General features: G+C 42.9%; 1 protein-coding gene across 3 annotated transcripts in view; it reads left to right on the forward strand.

Annotated features, from left to right (window-relative positions):
- Positions 1 to 21194, forward strand: part of RASGEF1A (RasGEF domain family member 1A) — a 224136-nt gene that overhangs the window by 147967 nt on the left and 54975 nt on the right. Inside the window, exon 1 of one of the 3 annotated variants that reach the window (XM_081191331.1) lies at positions 8607 to 8867. The exons of the other annotated variants lie outside the window; for them this stretch is intronic. The gene's annotated coding sequence lies outside the window, so the exon portion shown is untranslated. Of the gene's footprint in view, positions 1 to 8606; positions 8868 to 21194 lie in introns of those variants that run through there. 3 annotated transcript variants of the gene reach the window in all.

Genomic DNA, 21194 nt, shown 5'->3' on the forward strand with positions numbered 1-21194 from the left:
ATGACCAAAAAGGACATGCTATGGATTCTTTCAGATGTCTCACCTGAGCAGTTCACTGACAAGGGGTGAAAGATGACAGATTGCCATGTGTGAATGGAGGATGTCCCCGCAGAACACCAGATAACAAAGTCCAGGAGCAACACACACTCACATCTTCCCTTCTAGCTCAGTCAGTAGAGCATGAGACTCTTAATCTTGGGGTTGTAGGTTTGAGCCCCGCCTTGGACGAAAGATTCTTGCATTGCTTGAGGTTGAACTAGATGACCCTCATAGTCCCTTCCAACTCTGCAATTCTACGATTTTCCCAGAGTTCTTGAAGATTAGAGCTCAAAGGACCAGGTATTATTAAGGAAAGTAGATCTCATCACTTTGATTTGAGGTGCTGGTGGGAGCATTGTGGCAGTTCTCATGAGCTGCCACGACCCATGGGAAATGTAGGAGACAAAAAGGGGGAGCTGGGGGAGACTTGAGGGGGAGGGGTAGCCAACTGGATTAGATTCATTAGGCATCAAAACAGACTCCAGATTTGGTGGGGTAGACCCATGAAACCTGGTGACCAACCCTCACCACATCAGGGTGCACTGCGTTATTAATTAAAATGGTGGCCTTTGGGGGCTGAAAGGCAAGATATCAGAAAATTGAATCATAGAACTGTAGAGTTGGAAGGGACCTTGAGGGTCATCAAGTCCATATTTTTATTCTTTATAATAATATCATTGAGACTTCTTACTTCTGCTGGTTAGGGGATCAGGCTGTATTTCTCAGATCCAGCACAATTTTGAACCCCTGCTCACCTGCGAGACAGAAAAAAACCTCTCCTAAGGATTCATCCGTACTTCCGCTTGTTCCATGCCTAGAAAACATAAGTCTGAATGGTATTTTGCTTGTCCTGTGCTTTCTGAGCATGGGTCCAAGTTGTTTTCTGTTTGCCCCACCACTTTCCCAGGGGAAAACCACCCTTTAGTGGAAATATTAGTCCGCAAAAAATCCCACTGACATTTGCTCCAATTCAGTAGTAAAAATGGGGTTTTCCCAGGGGAATGAGTGGAAAACTGGATGAGCCCTTATAAACATGTAGGATCACATATGCTAAACAGAGATGCAAATAAAGGTGACTGCACTCCTGCAACCCACAGACTTGGCCAAAAAACCCAAACTTATCCTCCTGCTCTTGGAAAATGAAATCAGAAATGCGGGACTTAAATACATTTCCCCGCTGCATCCACCGCTGCACAGACCTGTTCAAGCATGCAGCTTGGCTTTGAAAGAGTACAGGGAGATTCTGTTTTGAATTCAGCACAAACTCACTCATCCTCAGGGGCTTTTGATATGCCTCTTAGAGTTGCTCTTCATAGTGGGCTTAGCTGAGAAAGCTAAGGAGAAATAAAGCAGAAGCTTGAAAGTCAAGTTTCCTCAAGGGGAAGGAGACAAAATGTGTATGAAAGCAAGCTGGATAGATACCTACAAGTGCCCTTACTGGGGCAGCCAGGTGAAAAAGAGGAGAGGACTATGGCTCCCCTCCAGGACCTGTGTATTTGCAGTGTGAACCTTATGTTCAGCGCAGGATTTGGTCAAGCAGGCTGCAAAGTGGAAGTCTGAGGTCAGAAAGCATAAAGCGTCCTTATGATCAGGATATCAGCCCCGTGGTTTTCAACTGAGATTACATAGGTAACTTTGTATCTAATTTTGTTACCTTAAGGTAACTTTTATATCTAATTTTGGGTTTCTCCAAAACATGTTGTGGAATACAAAGGGGAGAATTAGGTTACAGCATTGCGTGTTTGTGTGTGAGAGTGTGTGTGTGTAATTTAGAAAATGCAGGAGACTTTGGTCCTAGAAGCATTCCTCTTTCAATCTCAAACTAAACTAGATAAGCATGTAGGTAGGTACCCACAGGCTAAACTAACACACACAAGCACATCACTCCAGATAACAAATACCTAGTTGGCATGCAATTCCCAGACTCCATAGGAATCAACTATTCTCAGTCAGCAGCACTATTTCATGCTGTTAGTCACCAGGCAGTCTAATCAGTCACCATAGAAACCACAGAAAACATTTCGCATCAAGCACCCTCCTGGACTAGCATTTATTGCTTTCTTTAATATCGTTGCCTATGCCGTGTTTATTTTATATTTATCACATTTGTATTGCACCTTTCCTCAAAGGAGTGGCCTGTTTGAATGCAACACACTCTTGTGAGGTAAGTTAGCCTGACAGACAGTGGCTTGGGCAAAGCCACCCAATGAGCTTCATGCAGGCCAAGAGAATCAGAATCCAGCTCTCACCGGTTTCAGTAGCATACGGGCAAGGTAGTGTAGCACCTAAAGTTCATATTTCACACTCAACTATAAGCCACCTACTCTTAGCAGCCCACAGCATCATAGCTAGACACTGGAGGGAGCGCTCGCTCAGGAGTGAACATGGACCACTGGTACCAAACTGTATGGGAAACTGCCTTACTAGAAAAGCTAACCAACAAACCGAGACGAACACAGGGAGACATAGAAGAGGACGTCTTCACCCCTGTGTGGCTCCCCTTTGTTACACACACAGCCCAACAAGAAAACAACAATAAGCTGACAGCATATGAACTGATATGGCTAACTTCACCCAACGCCCATCTACCCACACACACACGCAAACAAAATTTAGTCAACTGAAGGCAACCAACCATGCTCTGTGCCCCCTAGCCTCTCTCACTGCCAATGACAACTAATAAATGAATAGAAAGAGAACCTACCCACGTGACGCTGACACAAGAACTTTGCACATACACTATGTAAAACAATGAAAGTTTACTACTCCCTCTCCCCCGGTTTCTCTCCCTGCCTCTCTTCTCCCCAACTTCCTACTGCATACAACATTAATGTCTCACATCGAATATAACTGATCTGTAGAAAGGTCGTTATGATCTGAAAATAGAGACAATGTATGTACTTTTGTAACCCAAGAAAATCGTTCATAAAAACTATATTTTTAAAAAAACCTATGAAAGTGCCATCTGCGTTATGGAGGCGATACTGTCTTGCCTAACAGGGTTCCCTCAATGTCAGGACCAGAGAATGTGATCTCCCAGGGCTCTCTGTGTGGCTGCCTTTGGGACTCTCCCTACACCATGGCCCCCTCAGGCCACCCCTTTCTTCTCCAGTCCCTCCTCGAGTGCTCTTGCCTAGCTGGAATGTCTGCTTGCTTGCTTAGATGGAGGACAGAGACATAAATGTGTGTGTCTGTAGAAACCTCTGGTTTGGGGTAGCTGAAAAGTGCGATTGCTTCAGCCGCTCTTGACCCTGGCCCCAGACACCAATGTCATGAAGTCCCTAGAAGGTTCCCCTCAAGGGCCTACAGGCCTCAGGCTGACAAACGTTCCCCACATCTGATGCACGCAGAGTGCTTTGATCAGTCCAAAAGCACAATGGAAATCAGTCTTCCACAGCTTGGTGCTCTGCAGATGTTTCGTATTACAATAGCCAGTGTCAGGAATAATGAGAGTTGTACTCCAAAACATCTGGGGAGCATCACATGGGGAAGCCTGAAGTAAACGCTAAGTATTGTCGTTATTAAGTCCAGCACTGGCTTTGGATTATAGACTTCCCACCAAAACGGTGTAGGTCTGAGCTGAGAATTGAAGTTCAGCCATAATAGCTTAATAGCAATTAAAATGTCACTTTCATTGGGTTTTTTTGGGGGGGGGGATTTCCACCCACCCCTGTTAAAACGGTTCTTTAGAAAATGGGAGACCATATTGACAATTTTATTTAGTCTAATAACGTGGTATCAAATTCATATCCCCCCCTTTAAAAAATTACTTGCTAGTCTTCTTGTCTATTATTTTAAATTTACAAAGAGACAGAGGAGGACGTTACCAACTATGGTCTTTAGGAAGTTAATAGAATAAGATACTTCCTTAGTCAAGTACTCCACGGTAGGAGAAAATCCCTACACCCTGACTTCCATGTAGCTAGAATATAAGAGCTGGTATGATTCAGAAGAAGCAGAACTCTAGACACCAACATTTTCAGATGTGTACAAGGAAGGATAGACAGATCAGACAAGGTCCATATCATAGAGACTTTAAAACACTAAGGGTGATTAATTACCTGAAAGCATCTTCAGCATATCTACAATCTTAGTTTGCGTTCATCTTGTCCTAGATGAGGTTTAGGAATTTGCCCAAATTTGTTAATGTAGGCATCATAATTGAGCTGTTAGACCTGCATTTTATATTTTGGATTTTGAACTGGCAAGTTTGGATGCAGGAACTGCTGCTAGCAGCTCAGCACACAAAACAACCACCCCCAGCTGATGGTCTTGGACAGAGGCCTTCAGTCCACCAGGGAGATGTTACACACCGTATAATTAAAGCCACAGAATGCTATTGCTTTTCTTGGTTTAAGCTTCCAAAATTTTGTTTATTGGAGCAAAGCCAATTTAGCTTGTCAATTTACATATCGTGGCTGCAGAGGGCTTGGCAGATGGTCTAATTGCATGGCTTCTCGCTAGATTATTTTACTGGCTTTAGGGCAGTTACCGCAAAACTTGAATTTAAAAGGAGGATAATGTACACGTCCAAAAAGATTTGGCCCCTCTGGCAAATTCCAAAGTAAACATAGTATGCTGTGTTTATGTACCAACATGGGAGTGAAAGCTGTCTCACATTGCTAGCAATCTATTGAGCAATGTCTTCACCTACCTTAGCAGACCCTCCAAGTGTCCCTATTTTCCAGGGACAGTCCTGGATTTACAGAAGCCATCCCGGTTTCTGATTGGGTCCTGAAATGTCCCACTTTTCCTTAGGACATCCCTATTTTCATCTGATAAATGTTGGAAGGTATGGTGTTATCTGACCCCTAAGCTGTCTGAAGGCAGCCCTGTATAGGGAAATTTTATTAATGTTTAATGTTTTATTGTGTCTTTAGATATGCTTAAAGCCACCCAGAGCAACCCAGTCAGATGGGCAGAGTATAAATAGGAAAAGTACTATAACAGCGGGAAGCCAACATGACACAATCTAGATGCTGCTGGACTCCAAATCAGTCCTAGTCAGCATGGCCAGTGGTGAGGGATGATGGGAGTCCAGCAACCTCTAGGGTATCACATTGGCTACCCATGCAGTTTCACTACCCTATCATTTGGAATGTCCATAAAATGTTTTAGCTATATTGTTGAAAGATCACAGATGTTTTAGACTATGACTCCCACCAGCTCCAGCCAAATGACTTCCCTTCCCTTGGCTCTGGTCAATACATAACAGAGTTTGATTTAAGGGCTTGTTGTATTAGAAATACGCTTAGTACTTTTATTAGCTCCTGTTATTACCTTGTTTTAATGGCATTTTTATTATGGGCTAAGACTAAAACAAAGAAATGGTTGCCTTCTGCTTTAGCCTTTTCACATTGTTTGTGTACATTCAACAAAAAAATAGTCCATGGTTCACTGAAGGATGTGATATTTCATTGAAAAGACATAGCTGTTGTCAGCTGTCTTTGGTTCCTAAAGAGCTACGACTGCACTCGAAAAAACCCCTGGAACAGGCATGATAACTGCTTATTTGATATACAAACCTGGCATACTTTATATGTCATTAAGTGTAGATATGAAATGGGGCCCCAATCAATTAACAGCATTTCCCCCCAAAAGTCGAAATAAAATTTTAGATGCCAGGGAGAGCTGTTTAATCTCTGGATAGTCTCCTACATTAAACAAACAAAGTGGCCACACTCCAGATTGAATTGATCTAGACTGTGGGCCCACTGCATTCAAATTTTCAAGGACATTCTTCCACTTATTAGAATGAGGGCCTTCACCAGAAACCATTGTTAATAAGCTGAAGATGTTGCTTAATTTTTACAGAAAGGGTGCAGAGACGCAAGGCAAAAGTGTCTGGCCGAAATTTCATCTCAGCATGTGTAAATGTGTTATTTTCTTAGCACTAAGTAAATGTTGTGGGAAGGACACAGTACTAGTTTTAGCAGTAAGAAAATGGCACATTATGCACAGTTAGAGATGACATTTTGAGCCTACTTGGAGCCATGGAAGAAAACAAACTCAGTTAATGCATGGTACCCCCACCAGAAAATGAAGCTGTTTCTTACATTCTTCCCATTGTGAAAACAAACTGACCACATAAACCTAGGGGGGGAAATGTTATGAATTGTTAAATTGCTGAGTTAAGCAAGATGTAACTCAGGATATGTCTATACCACAATTCTCCAGGGCTCTGGGGAACAAATGTGCAGTACTGGGCACAGAATTCTGCTTCCTGACAGCTCACCTTTCATTAAAAGGGGATTTCTACAAGTAGCAGGTATGCAATGACCTCAAGATTTGGTTCAGACTTGATGTGGCACTTCAGAAAACAACATGCCTTGATCTGAAGGCTGCCTGATTTGGCTTGGGGTTTGAGGCCAAAACCAAGTCAAAAAACAAAACTTCCCATAACACATTGTTATTGGGAAATAAACATGGGAAGGAAACCTGACAAATTAGAAATAGGTCCAGAGGTTTTTATGCTAGGCATCTTTAAAGTTGGTTTGCAGGGATGGGAAATAAGAACTAAAAAGGATCTCGTTTCCTCTCTTTGGTTTTGTTTGTTCTGAATTTTACATTGTAAATTGTTGTGCACCTCAGAGCACCCCCAGTCTGTAAGGGTTGTAACAATGAGTTTGCTTTATTGAGCTCCAATAAAGTAAGCAGGTCAAACATTATGAAACCAATATCACAATATGGACTTCAATCCAGTTTGGGACAATATATTGATTTATCACCCATCCCTAGTATACACCCACCATTTTATTCTAGAATCAAGAGAGACTGATTTTTGTCTGTCATCCACACACAATCTGTATATTTTTTGCTCCTGAAAATATATTGTTGAGAAACTGGTTTCATTCCAACAAATAAAAGTTCATTGCAAATTGATTTTGTATTACCCCACATTTGAAAACAGATGGGGGGTCGTCCCAACAATGTGGGGGAGGTCCACACCTGCCCAATGCTATTGTGTGTGGACCCACAGTAAAGTCACAATCACCTCTTCTTTCTTCATTCACCTGGGACACGTGCAGGGAGGGGAAGGTGTGGATAATCCAATAAAGGCGGGGGTTTCAAATGTGCATCAAGTAACCACATCCACCCTTGTTAATGCCACAATCTGGAATCACTCTAGAACAAAAGCAGCATGCTTCATGACGACAAGAATGAGTAAGCCCTAATTCAGAAAACAACAACACATTTTTGTGCTACAAATGGGTTGGTGTGTACACTAACTAGACAGTATTGTATATGAAACAGCCACACAAAATGACTCTTATAAAGTCATAATTGATAAGGCAGGCTATGGCTGATAAATGAAATAAGTAAAAATCCCTTGAGGCAAGCAAAACTCAAAACACAGACAACAAGAAGATTAAATCAAAAGAGAAATCAAAAGGTGTGGGGGAAGAAAAAAGTGGAATTTACTTCTGAATAAATGCGGTTAGGGGGCGTTATGTGCTTAAAGGGGGACGAGGATATTTCCCCTCGATGCTCATTACATGACTGGTTTCCCCACACCCAGTTCTAATTCACCGAAGCGTGTGGTATCATCCGCACGTGTGCAATGGCTGCCTGGACTGTACACACCTCAGCTTAACCACAGCTTCCATTTTCTAATCAGACACAAGCTGCTCTGAGAGAAAGCACATCAAACAAGAAGCTGCAAGAGACGGATTGATTGTGGCTAACATCGTGCGTATTTGGCTTCAAACACCACTGGTGGGAGCACGCCGGATTCGGAGTAAGCGAGACTGTGTAAGCCGAGGATTGCAGTGCCTGGGAACTAACCCACACTCCTGAACCTTACATCAAACAGATTTCCCTCTTGAAGGATCAATGAGAAATTCTGACAAGGGGATCAATTTTTTAAAACTATCTGCTTGTATATTTATTACAGAAGTATATAGCTCGCCACCCAAAGGATATAGCTTGCCTACCTTTAATAGGCAGGTCTTACAAATTAGGAAATGGGGAGAAATGCTTCCAAATGGGGGAACCCCTGTTTACTTAGCCCTGTTTACTTATTACCTACTCAACAGGTTAACCACCAAAATCCCAAAATCTGTTCCCATGACGCTGTCTTCGCTCGCTATATTTGCATCATAAAAGCTGTTGCAGTAGCTTAACTTTGAGGGAATATCAGAAGCCCAAAGCAGGAAGAAAATCTTAGAATGTGCCCTTTTCCCCCACGTAACCATGTTATACAAATACTCTTGCTCATGGTTTTAGGCTGCAACCTCATACTCTAGAGAGTAAATCCTATGGAAATCCGTGGAAACTTACATCTGAGTAAACGTGCATAGGGTGGCACTGTAGAGCGTTATTTTCAGCCCTTTTTTTCCCTTTCCTAAGCTTCTCCCACAGTGCAAGACATTTTTCCTTCTTTGAGGGAGAAAAAAGTGGCAACAAAAGACAACATTCCTGAATCAACAAGTGTAGTAAGCAAGAAAAATTGCCATTTCGTCGCGTTTGATTTGGCAGGGGCGGAGGAAAACTGTGCAAAATTACAGCGAGGAGGGCGGGGGGGGTGGGGAGAGAACCAGAGAGATTTGCAGATAGTGCGCTTGGGCAAGAAGCCTCAGGAGATTTCAGAAGGTGGACAGATTCCTCTCTCGTTAATGACTTCAGATCCACTGAACACATGCCAGCAGGAAAAGCCGTTCAGCTCCCTGGCTTGGCTTAGAGCCCGCTGCTTGCCTGCTCCTTTTTGCAAAACAAGAACCTGAAGTTGCTAGCAGGTTGGCAGGAAGGATGGGCTGCAGAAAAACTTCGCCGGGTGGTCCCAGATAATCTGTAGGACAGATATTTGGCTGGAGGAGGTAGCCAGAAAGGTAAGCAGTTATTTGTCTCTGTTTTGAATGGTTGTTCTGTACGTAGTTTTGCTTGAGGCTAAAGAATCGGATGCAAGCAGACTAAATAGGAGCCTGTCTAGCTGTGTGCTCGTGCCAGGTTTCTGGGGGGATTTCCAAGATTTAAACTCCCCCACCCTCTAGTTACTGCTCTAACTATGGCACACAGGGATTCCTCCGGACAAAAGACAGTAAGACTCTTCCTTCTAGATTTGTGAATGTTATTCTCCCCCCGTAGCAACTAAAACAGTATCACTGTTAAAAGTAACGAGCATATTAATGACAAGAGCTTTTATGATAGCTGGTGGCAGCAAAAGAAAGAAATTTTCGGGGGACACAGAAGTGAGGGAGTTGTGTCCTGCTACAACATGTTAAGGACTCTGGAAGAAAAATAGTAGTATATGTTAATGACAGGAGTCCAAAAATGGAGGAGGCAAGTGTGGGGAGCTCCTTTGGGGGGCGCTTGCCCTCCCACCCTCTGACATCACCCATGGCAATAGCTAAGAAGGAAGCCTTGGTAAACTGCACCTTGAAAATAATACTATTTAATGTTTTTGCGGCACATTTCAAGTGTTCAAAGTGTTTTAAGCTCATTACGCAATAATTTTTAAAACAGCCCACAAAAAATAGACTGGTGTTATTACAGTGGTACCTCGGGTTACATATGCTTCAGGTTACATACGCTTCAGGTTACAGACTCCACTAAGCCAGAAATATTACCTCGGATTAAGAACTTTGCTTCAGGATGAGAACAGAAATCGTGCAGCAGCAGGAGGCCCCATTAGCTTAAGTGGTGCTTCAGGTTAAGAACAGTTTCAGGTTAAGAACAGACCTCCAAAACGAATTAGGTTCTTAACCCAAGGTACCACTGTATTCTTGTATCAGTTGGGGCGGGTCTAAGGGCAACTTCAAACATAACTTTTTTTCCAATTAGTATTGGCACTGGCTCAGGGTACCATGCATCAAAGCATAGCATTTCATTTAAAACAAAAAACAGTAGATGTGGATTGTAGTTAACATTGTGTGTACACAATTTCCAAATCAGTGGTGGAGCACACTGGGTGCAAAATAAACCAGAGTGAGTACACAGATTAATGTGTATTAACTGGCAAACCTCTGTTTGTTGGTATGTAATGCATGGAAGTCTGAGGGTACACTATATATGTGATTGAAATGCTTGCTGTATTTTTATTGTAGAGAAAGCAGCTGCAGGGGCTCCAGATTTGGATTGGGGCTACTGTGGGCAGGGAGTAGGGGACTCTAACTCTAGGATTCCATTCCACTGCCCCAATCCAAATGGGACCTGCCATTAGCCAAAGGGGAAATACAGGGTTAAGTCAGGGAACTGGTGCCGATTCGAGAGTTTGCAACTTAACAGGGAGAGGTTAAGGCAGGGGCAGACTTTGGCAATCTTTAACGCCCTATGTGAAGCCAAAAGTGGATCTTCTCAATTATGGATCTTCTCAAGTTTGTGCCCCCTTGGCTCAGTGCCCTGAGCAGTGTCGGTGGGGGCACCTGCACTGCCTTAAAACTGATGCTAAATTAAGGAGCAATACCCTTAAAAGTGCTTTAAGATCCGAATTGAGAGAGTGCTTTAAACACCAAAAATGCTACTTTCTGAACCCAGAAAGCATAATGGGTTTACTTGCATTATTTTTAATGTTTGATATTTTATTATGTTTTTATGTGTGTTGGAAGCTGCCCAGAGTGGCTGGGGCAACCCAACCAGATGGGCAGCGTATAAATAATAAAATTATTGTTATTACTACTACTACTACTACTACTACTACTACTACTACTACTACATGAGCACAGTGCTCACATCTCTCAACCCTCAGTGCCAAAGCTTGCATGCAATCCTGAAGGGTGTACGTACTACACAGATGGCAAGAAGCCTCACTTGGTTTTCCAAAAACCTCACAGGAGAAAGGAGAAGAGTAAAGGACAAGCTGCATTTATCTATATATAGCTTGTTTATATAAAACCCACATTCTCTGAGTGTGCCAGTTTCAGATGGGCTGAGACATGAATAGTCCCTTGAGTAAGTGTTTATAGCCACTGCTCTGCATTTGCAAATCCATTGTAATACATCACATACCAGCCCCTTAAAGGGATGCAGAAGCACTGATGTCTACTATATTTTCTCTAATCTTGGCAATGAGCATTAATGCCTTCAAGAGAACAAACAATAGCCTAAATACTTATTTTAACAGGAGCATTGAAAAATGTTAGATTTTAGAGACATGCTGCAACTGGCGTCCCCCCCCCCATCTTCCTTTTTCTTTTTTCTGACATCTGATGGTGGCAGAACCAAGGGAGATTTGAGAGAAAAGTGGTGATACATATAGAAATAGTTTCCCTCCTCAGATAATTCCATCAGCAGAAATTACATAAACATTAGTTAAAAGTGGCTATATTTTCAGCAAAATTTAGTCATGCCTGAGTCCCACAGGGTGAGGGATTTGCTAGAATGGTGCTTCCCCAGAGGTTGATGAATGCAATAGGTCTTGAGTCTGTCCATGGAGACTGACTTTTCAGCAGACTTGGCAAGCTTTTCTGTTGAAGCTCTAGTCAATTTCTCAAACAGGAAGCTCACCACCTAGGCAGCTGACATTCTTAGATTAAGTCTAGTTAGCGAGAGAGGGGTTATCTAAGAATGTCAACAGCCTAGGTGGTCAGCATCCTGTTTGAGATTTTAATGTTTAATGTTTTTCCCCTAGATCTGCTGGAAATGAAGTGTGTGTGGGAGTATGCATAGAGGTCAGGTAATAAAAGAAGTGCTATACCTCTGTATTCCATATCGAGACAATCAACAGGGGAGGTACCAGACTGGCCGCTGTTGGAAACAACAAGATGAACCAGTTGGTACAGAAAACCAGGTCCTAGGTTCCACATCACTCCAGTAATGTAGGAATGGATGAACCACAAAGAGATGCAGGATCACATGAGAAGAACCACACCAGCAACAAAGGCTGAGTTAAGAAGGTGATGCTGATGAGCTTTTAGCTGCATAAACATGCCCTTCATCCAATACAGGAGCAGGGTGGAAAGCAGCTATGGGGAGCAGTAATCACACCACTTGCATAACTTAAGAACCAGACTACTGAGCAATAGTGCAGCTGCTTCTCTATTCAGAGGAAGTACTTAGTCCAATAGCAGAAACTGCCTAGTGTACCCCCATGAACTGTTGCATCCTATATTCTTCTTCTTTATTTTGATGAGACTTGTCAGCCTGGGAAAACAGCCCACTTAGGAGAAGGAAAACTGACCCTAAACCTCCACAGCCTTGAGGGACATCTTTGGGAGAAGAAAAGGCTAAGGAGCAAACCCTACCAAATCTGGAGTGGAGGCCCTAAGATGGATGGCACATTATACACCTCATTCCAGTGGCCATGCAGCCATGCTGGTGCCAAATGAATTGCTCTGCCAAGAGGGGGGTCTTGCCATCTGGGCAGCCCAGGACCTCCATGCACACTTCCCAGGCTTGCACCCTGGGGAGGTCACTTTGGTCCTGTTAACACAGCAGTTTTGACTTCTCCCCCAGAAATGTACTCCATTGTGTCTCAAGATAGACAGGTGCCAACAACTTTGCTGCAATCAAGGATGCTTGCACCAGTGTAAAAACAGAGAAATGGTGCAATGCCAGCTCCAAATACCACACAATCATACAATGTGCACATTTAACATTAGCAGAAGAAAATCCAATAGAAGCAAAGTATTTCTTTTAGAGGAAGAGACTGAGCCTGGAAAATAGGAGAATGAGTTTTCTGTCTTTGTGACTTGTTCTAAGAAGTTTTCTTTATTTCTTCTCCTTTAAAAGTTGTCTGAAAAGGACCATGCACAGAAAGGCTATGTGTACCCATACAGAAATAGTGAATCAATAAAATTCTAATGGCTATCCCCTTTTCAGTTGTCTAACCAGAGAAACTAGAGTGAACAAGAGGTGAGAGAGGTGATTCTCTTTTGTAATAGCAGGAATTGAAGTTTTGAGTGGGCGACAGAGGCATTTGCCTTGTCTCTTCAAATAATATGTTCTTGGAGAAAGGTAATAGCCTTTTATTGTCAAATCTTAAGATTCCTGGAATGGCACATATGTGTGTATGGAGTTGGAAGGGGGAAGGGTGCAGCTTTGCTGGTATAGCTTACGGGCATATGGTCTTGGTTGGTATGGATACCGTTGACTGAGCTGATTCTGAGTGGAGTGCTGTTGTGCAAGCCATCAACATACTTAGCTCGAGATGCAAATGATAGCCCACAACCAAAACAAAAAGGTCGTAGGGGAACAGCTTACAGGATCATGTGCTCAGGATCACTCCAGTTTTGTAACCCTTTAGCACACTGCTAATCAGAGTGGATTCTGCTCTCTGTAGTTCTCACCTTGCTAGTCATTCCACCCTTTTGTCTACAGTGTGTATGTGCAGGATACAGAGAGCCAGCTTTGTGGGGTGAAGTGGTTTCCAAGCTGTATTATAGGGGACCCTGAGTTTTCTCAGTAGCTGATCAAGATCAGTAACGGTGAACAAACTTTACTGAAAGGCAGTTTCTCAAATACTACTGGTCTTCTCCTACAGCAGGGATGGCGAAATGGTGGCCCTCCCAATGGTTTTGATTAAAACTTTCATCAGCATGGCCAGTGAGTAGGGTTGATGGGAAATGTGGTCCAACAAAATCTGGAGGACCACAGGTTCCCATCCCTTGTGTTGCTTGCATTTATTAGCTCATGTACTTATCATGTAGCTCCAGTGAGTCCCAACACATTTGGCCAGCAATTGGCATTGACAGAATGCACAAAACACATAACCTCTTCCCCAAGAATTCTCTGTACCTCACACAGGTTGTGTAGCAGATGTGCAGGGTTTCCTTGGCAGGGATGAAGTCTGAACATCTCTGGTATAATAGATAGACGTGAGAGATGGTCAGCCATGAACCAATGTGGGTGGCTTCCCTTACTTCACTGGGCATAAAAGTGGGATAACCCCTGGATATGTTGCTCTATGGTCCCTGGAGAGAAAGGATGCACATAATAAAATAAACATGCATAACAATCCCGATCCACTTTATACACTTGATCAAACAAGTAGTAGCCTACAAAAGCTTAGGCACTTGGGTGCCATAACATTCGTTGTCTTTTTATAGCCTCCTGCACTGATCCAGTCATGATGCTGATGCAAATCCCATTAACGCCAATGAGATTATTTCCACCATCTTCACCGATTCAAATTCTGAATTTTGTTTGGTGACAGATGCAAGCCTAAATGCAACAATTCCATTATGGAAACCGTTTTTCAAAAAATTAGATTAGCTTCAGTACATGAAGCATAACAGCACTGACTAGATGATCCTTGATGTGTGAACATAAACAATGGAAGAGATTCCAATTATCTCTAATTCAGATTTTAGGCCAAAATCAGAGGTGTTGATGAATAATGGATTAGCTTTTTTGCAGAAACATCAGTGCCGAGCAGAACAAATATGAAAGAAAGTTTGGAAGGGGGGCTTCTGTATACATGGGAGATGAGTAATTTGTTTAAACAGACATATGCCACATTTCTATCTCTTGATATCTCAACACTGCTTCAATTAACAAAACACATGTCAACAGGCAGCTTTGAAACAGGTAAAAAAATGGGTTCTAATTTATAGTTGGTGCATTCTGGGATAAGATTTGGTCTTGACATTTTCTAGGAATCAGGGCTGGACCATGGGAAGGTGTCTGAAGACAGGAAAGGAAGGGCAATCGGGATCAGAGAGTGAGCTACCAGGCAGTACTGAAGGCAAGAGCTCAGGTAGACCCTTCTGATGAAGCATAGCACCAGTGAGTTGACACAGGAAGCTTTCTTATACAACTTCCTGCCCAGAAGCAGCCAGCAGTCCAGTGAATAGGCCAGGTCCAGAACTTGGAATGTTCTTCACAGAAAGGATGCAATTGGGTCCTTTTTCACATGGGACAGTGGTCAGCAATTCCTGCTAGCGGGATAGTCTGCTACAAATATACATTACACCTTCAAAGGAGACCTTGCTTCCATTGCCTCTGGGTAGATAACAACAATAAATATGCCCACTTATTTGAGTCATGGGGCATCTCCATGGCGGAACTCAGGTTCCTTACAGGGTGGTGATGCTGGCATCATTGAGACCTTATGAGAGGGCATCGTATATATTTACAGGTGCTATTAATTACATAGAAGATGTGGGGGACATTAATACCTGTGATGAGTATACTATGGAGGCCTGCCCTTGAAAGTAGCTCTACATATATTTGATGACCATTGTTGAACGCTGTGCAGAGGTATAATTTCATGTCTCCATGGTGGCAGAGGAGCAGTGAGCATTCTGGTAATGAGTGGGATTTCTATAAAGGTTTGACGATACACTCTTGGGTATATTCAAGATTAAATTGCAAAAATGCAATGCGCTCCATGTGGGGGAGGGGGATTTTCTTGTGATTATGTGGTGTGAAAAGTTGCCATCAGCAGTATATGTACTCCTGACTCTGAGGAATCATAATATGTGGTGTCAAACAAAGGCGGCTGGGTGAGAAATCCCCACTCTCCTCTCCCTCTAAATGAGATGTTTGATGTTCAGCAGAATAATAATTTTGTCTGCAGGTGTCTGTATTTCAAGACACATTTGGATAACATGTCTGTAGCTGTAGCTACATGTGAAAAGAACATTAGTCTCATGTATTATTTGGGTTGGAGGAACCGTGTATATTTTGTGAAAAGGGCTGGGACCGAGACAGGAAGGTGGTTCAGATTGATTGTAACCGTGAAAGGATGCATCTGGATAAGATTTCCTTCAACTTTTTATCTGAGCCCTGGCTCAAGAGCTCTGCTCAGTCATTATCCATCCCTTATGTCCACGGGTCATTATCACAGTGCGCCATGCAAAGGAAGGTTTCCTGCATAAGCCATCAAAGGCTGTTGAGAAATGTATGATCATCACTGTCGCACAGATAATATCTATGGAAGTTTACTAGCAGCATCAGCCATTCAGATCTTGGAAAGGAAAAAAAACTTTGCATCCACACAGCTCTCTTTTGTGTTACAAGAGAAGCTATTGGTCACTGATCAATGTTAGCCATGTTATAGATTTGGAAGAGGGACCCGCCCCCCCAAACCCCAAGAAATTAATAAATGGCAGGATTTTGATTATTTGGGATGTGAAGGGAGAAATACAAACTGCAGAGTAATTCCTGGGCAAGCTAGGGCCATCAAGAAACAATATAGGGCCACTGAGGGCTATTGGCAAGGCAAGAAAAATGTCCTTCCCCCCTGCCCAGAGACAGGGGTTTGGAAGGTTGCCAGGGTTACTGGGTATGAGGTGATAGGAAGAGTCTTTAGCAAGGGTTGCTTGGAAGAAGGAAAAGGAAGAAGGACTGGGATCCATGTTGGGCAGGTTGGCTGCATGTAGGCTAGGAGAGATGCCATGGACTCCATGGTTGCACTGCTGTGGGATACAAGTCCCTCTTGAAATGATCCTGCTGTAAGATCTGGACTCCCTCTATGCAGACTGAAGGTGTAAATAGGTGAATCAACCATATTTCTTAAAACTATGACAGTCTCCGCCATGTCTCAATTCCCCAAAGGACCACAGACCCTGGGTGAGTGCCTGGAACTCCATGGCTCTTGCCACCATTGGGTAGAGAGAGGGGAAGGCACCCAACTTTTGTAGCGGCCATCAGCCACTATTTGCAAACTGGGTAGTCTTTGCTGTTTAATAGTCAAAATTAGTTGTACGAAGACTGTTTATGGCACTGTCATCCCATGGAAACATTGCAAGGTGCATCAAGCCACTGGTGGCAACTGTTGCTTGTACACTATTGCAAAGGGATGCTTGTATTGTATGCACTGGAATTGGACATGGGTAAGGAGTTCTGGAAATAGACAAGAATACAATAATCAGGATGCTATAATCTGTTTATTGGATTACATCTTGTTTGGAAAGTCAGAGGTAGCCTTGTGTTTATTAGTGTATATGCCAAACTGGCAGGCTGCTCTGAAAACTTTTTAAAATAAACTGTTTGTAAAGATCACAAGACATTGCATCTAACTAAATGGGCAGCATACAGTAGAAGCAGTTGGAAAGGATGGCTGATTTGCATGTCTTTCAGGCGGGATACCTTAGAAGACATGGTGTAAGTATTTAGCACTATTGCCAAGAGAGCAGAGAAGCAAAAAGTTGTTGCTATTTTAAAAGCATTATTGCTAGGATTTTAATACTGTATAGCACTGGAACACATATCCAGAAAAGGCAAAGCTGTTTCCAGAACTTTGTGAATATGGCCAATCAAGCCAGGGATCCATTGCAAAATAATAGTTTTATAAATGCATTTGATCCTTTCAGAGCAAGATAATCTCACCTCTATGGGGATTTTCTGCAAATGGAGTTAAGCAATGACTCAGATCAGTGTTTTGGAAACTTTCATTGCTGAGGTTTGCTCTGAAATTGTTGTATTAGTAAACGTAAGGCTCATGTGCCTAAGTTTTATCAGTTTGTGCCTGTCTCATGGTCACTTTCACACATGGGATCCTTCAAAATTATACAAGAAAGCAACAGCTTAAATCTAACCTGGGAAAATAAAGAAAGTTGCTTTGCTGTTGCCTGCCAGAACTATTAAACTGACTTGCTAGCCTTGTTGTTTTTAGTTTTCTTTAACACATTGCTGCTTCTGATGTCTTGTGGCTTGAAAAGCTTTCAAAGGGAATGTTGATGTTAAATAAGAGGAAGCTTATAAACATCCCAAAATACCAATTTAAAGACTGACATCAGCAGACTTTTGTGTTGTCTCTGCCGATTTGCTGAAACATTCATGTGCTTGCATCTTGACATAAGGGGTTTTGCACATTCAGCTACGCTGGTACAATTTTAGTAGGAAAGTTGCAAGCATTTGAGGAGAGGCAAACACACACACACACCCCTCCACAAATGTTCACAAGAAGGAACAAGGGGAACATAGGATGGCTTGCAGCCTGATGCAAGCAGAACTGTGTTCAGTCTGCGAGCCATTGCCTCCCAAGCTCCCTGCCCCACCATGGAAAAAATGTAGGAAGTGAAGAGAAAGGAGAGGTTGCATTTCTCCCTGAAAACCATCTCTTCCTTTCCTCCTCCTCCTGCCCCCAGAACTGGGACTAGAATCATATCCCAGCATCCTGGGTGGAGAAGCGATGTTTCAGATACTATTCACAAAGCCTCCTCCCAAGCAGGAATGGGATAGCATCACTTTCCAACTAAGGATGCAGGGACTAATAATTCATACTCCAGTCCAGTGGCGTAGCGTGGGTTGTCAGCACCCGGGGCAAGGCAAGTAATTTGCGCCCCCTAACCCGTGGATTTGCGCCCCCTAACCCTAACCCCCAGATGTTGCGCCCGGTGCGGCTGGCCCCCCCTGCACCCCCCACGCTACGCCACTGCTCCAGTCCCATGTGGGGGGAAATGTGCTGCTGGGAGCATCCACAGGCACCACTACCTGTACAGCATTTCCTGTCGCAAGAAGGGAGAGTGCCCCCCCCACTACAGCAATAGGACACAGCAGACTTTGTCCTGAGAAAACTCAATGATCCCGATTTTATTTTATTTTATTCTTTGGTAGATTTGCAAAAAAGAAAAACACACACCAATGAATAAATTTTGGAAAGGGGCAAGACTTGACATGGACGCACAAAGCATTTTCTTTTATAAAAAAAATAATAATCAAGACTCCTTCTGCTCCCCCTTTCTTCCTGCCCAGGGCAACCCTGCCCTCTACCCGCCTCTCAGAGCCAGCACGTCACGTCAGTCTGGGGGGGCCACGACCTCTCCTCCTCCTCGCCCACTCTCCAGCTGCCCAAGGAAGGAGGCCAATCACAAGACGCAGGCTAATAGTTGATCAGCAGCTACACTATCTAGTGAGCACGGATCCTTAGCATGAATCTTACTTACATATTCTGTTGAAAAATATCGGCTGATGAAGACTATTATGAAACAGTAGTACAGTGGAACCTCGGGTTAGATACGCTTCAGGTTACAGACACTTCAGGTTACAGACTCCACTAAACCAGAAATAGTGCTTGAGGTTAAGAACTTTGCTTCAGGATGAGAACAGAAATCATGCGGCAGCGGTGCAGCGGCAGACCCCATTAGCTAAAGTGGTACCTCAGGTTAAGAACAGTTTCAGGTTAAGAACGGACCTCCGGAATGAATTAACTACGTAACCAGAGGTACCACTGTATCATTCCGGAGACACTGTCCTTTTGAGGCTTTTGAGACATCTTCCATTGAAACTTTTGAAAGACTATTGAGAGACTGTCATTAGACATCTGTTTTGAACACACGGCTTGACGGTCCTCGCTACCACTCTGTTATATTGTACATATGAACTTTGATTGGCTTCTTCCTATAATTTGAATGATATCATTATTCTATTATATATTCTCTACTATTAGCCTATGTCTTGTGTTTGTATTGCTGTGATTGGTTCTTATTGCAACACAGGGGTTTGTTTTTGGTTCAAGGGAGTAGGCCAGCGGTGGCTGCCATGGAGATGCAACAGGGTGCTCCCTTGTGCTACTGTCGCCACTGCTACATCTAGGGACAAGCGCTGGCTCATCCTCCTCCCCTAGCTTGACAGCAGCACTGGCAGGGGAAATGGAGACATTCCAGGATCAAATCAGAAGCTGGGATGGTTTTTGTAATTTCAGGACTGTCCATTGAAAATCGGGACACTTGGAGGGTATGGTAGCGGTTATGTTGCTCTGTCAGAGCTCTGCTGCTGCCAGCCAGGGAGTTGGATTACAGTCTTACGTGGCTCACAGTCCTGTTTACACTGCCTTGAGTGCATGCTCCAGTGAATACAGAACATTCACATATGTATATTCACTTCTGACTAGCCATTGATTGGCTCACACTGTAAGGGGATATCATCCTATACTATAAAAAAGCCCCAGTCAGTTTAACGATCAATGGCTTCCCCCACAGAATCCTGGGAAATTGAGTTTAGTGAGGGTGTTGACAGTCTTTAAGAGATCCCCCTCACAGAACGTCTGGTGCCAAGATCCCAAAGGGAGGAAGGAATGACTGTTAAACTGACTAAACTCTGTTGATATGACCACAGAACCCACAAACCTGATTTTCACTGATAGCTTTTATATTCACAGCTGACTGAGAAGAGCTAAATAAAGTTACTGCCTCATTGAGACCATTACTGCATCTTATTATACAGTACTAAAGCTTAAAGTTCCACAATGAATTCTTTTCTAAAAAAAAAAAAAGATTTTTAAAAAAGCTACATATAATGTGCCTTTTACTAAATTAAAAACAGAACATTTAAAGTAACAGAAGGGGAAATTTATTAATTTTTTTAAAAGGAACTGAGAGGTTAAATTTTTAAAATGAAGGCTTTTCCTTTAAAATAAAAGCATCCTTTGCACTGAAAATGTAAACTAACTTGGAACTAGTTATTATTGGTAATTAGGAGTAACCCTGAGCTGTTTCACAGAACTACAGTTCTCAGGATTCCCTGCTTGAGTTTCATGGCAGCTTTGAAAACCATCTTTCCATTTGTCAAGCGGATGTGCCCTTAATTCCTATTGTTAAAAGACACGTCCTTTATTTGCACTGTTTGTTTTGCACCAGCGAATTAAATGTATTTTTTACTTAGGAGGAAGCTCAAATTCAGTGGGAGTTTCCCCCTCACTGTTAAATATACATAGGACTGCATTATCATTATGCATAATTCAGACTCAAATACTAATAATGTCATGAAACTTTATAATATACAGAGGTATCTCCCCTAGGTGCCCTCTGAGGCTGCATACTTAGCTACCTGCTGCTAATTGCTCCTGGAGGGCATTTCCTGCACGTTCCATGCTGCCACCTCACCCTGCGTGCCTCTCTTGTTTGTGTCAGGCTTTGTTTGCCAACTCTAAAGAGCCCCGCCCTGCCAAAGCAACCCAGTAGCGATAAACAAGAACACTAAGAACTGATACCCTAAACTTAATCCAGCCCAGTTTTGAATAAGCTTGTTTACCATTGCACTTGCACATGACAAGGTCACAAACCATGGTGCACAGAGCTTGCAGCATTTAAACTCGTAATAGACTCAATAAAATTCACTCGCATAAAAACATTCTTGTGAATTGCCACGTGCTCCGTATGAATGCATAAAAAATGAATTTTTAAAAGATGTGTTTGCTGCATTAAATGGCTTTGTTACTTCGCTGCGTAGAGATAACAGGCAAACTGAACAACCACCCCGTTTTGCAAATTCCAAAACTTCTGCATCACCTCCCCATATAGTATCCTTGTTTGATGTGGTGCAGTATCAAATAA

This window comes from Podarcis bocagei (assembly GCF_964188305.1).
Source record: "Podarcis bocagei genome assembly, chromosome: 4".
Taxonomy (NCBI): domain Eukaryota; kingdom Metazoa; phylum Chordata; class Lepidosauria; order Squamata; family Lacertidae; genus Podarcis; species Podarcis bocagei.